Genomic DNA, 337 nt, shown 5'->3' with positions numbered 1-337 from the left:
CACGTGCCGCGGAGCGGCTGGGCCCGTGAGCCATGGCCGCTGAGCCTGCGCGTCCGGAGCCTGTGCTCCGCAACGGGAGAGGCCACAACAGAGGAAGGCCCGCGTACCACAAAAAAAAAAAAAAAAAGAAATCACACATCATCATTTCTGCAATATCCTATTGGCTATACATTTTACCATGTACAATGTAGGAGAGGACAACACAAGGACATAATACGGGAGGTGAGGATCACTAGGAGCCATATGGGAGGCTGGCTTACCACAACTGAGTAATAAGATGTGAACACCTATAGTATTAATACTTGATGATGTTATAGTAAGAAGAAAATAACGTAAA

Source organism: Physeter macrocephalus, chromosome 8 (assembly GCF_002837175.3).
Source record: "Physeter macrocephalus isolate SW-GA chromosome 8, ASM283717v5, whole genome shotgun sequence".
Taxonomy (NCBI): domain Eukaryota; kingdom Metazoa; phylum Chordata; class Mammalia; order Artiodactyla; family Physeteridae; genus Physeter; species Physeter macrocephalus.
Note: the sequence above shows the minus strand (reverse complement) of the source record.